Raw genomic sequence first — 484 nt, 5'->3', positions numbered from 1 at the left:
CGTACCCGCCAGCCCCGCTCGCCACAGCCAGCGCCCGCCCCCGTGTCCCCGTCCACGCAGACACGCCGCGGCCACATCACCCACACCTAGTCACCCCGAGGCACCGCAGCGCCCTCACCGCCGGGTGCTGGGTTCACCCCTCGCCAGGCCGCGCCCGCGCTGGTGCCAGGCCCCGCACGCCACGTTCCCACTCGGCAGCAAAGTGACCCCCGAGCGCCCGCCCCTCCTCACGGCCTGCGCACCCACCCGCTTCCCGTGAGGCCTGCGCGAAGCCGGGGGGGCTAAGGGGTGCCGAGGACCCTCGTACCAAATCGTAGCAGGTATCACAGGCACGGGGAAGGCTTGTGAAAACTTGCCTCACAGAGGCTGAGCGTATCGCGCGTGTTTTCTTCAAGAACAAATGGGTGTGAACTGTCCATTAATACACTTAAACTAAAAATCAGATGATTTCTAAACGTAAGAGAATTTATGATTTGAAAAATAC

The 484-nt window shown here is 62.6% G+C and overlaps 1 protein-coding gene across 1 annotated transcript in view; it reads right to left on the bottom strand.

The window, feature by feature from the left end:
* The window catches only part of C1H11orf87 (chromosome 1 C11orf87 homolog), a 2,994-nt gene extending 2,914 nt beyond the window's left edge, over positions 1-80 (bottom strand). Inside the window, exon 1 of the mRNA XM_026854575.1 lies at positions 6-80. The gene's annotated coding sequence lies outside the window, so the exon portion shown is untranslated. The remainder of the gene's footprint in view (positions 1-5) is intronic.
* Positions 81-484: the final 404 nt, after the last annotated feature.

The sequence above is a fragment of the Athene cunicularia genome, assembly GCF_003259725.1.
Source record: "Athene cunicularia isolate RWA chromosome 1 unlocalized genomic scaffold, athCun1 chr1_part1, whole genome shotgun sequence".
In the NCBI taxonomy this organism is placed as follows: Eukaryota; Metazoa; Chordata; class Aves; order Strigiformes; family Strigidae; genus Athene; species Athene cunicularia.
Note: the sequence above shows the minus strand (reverse complement) of the source record. Positions and strands in the feature narration are given on the sequence as shown.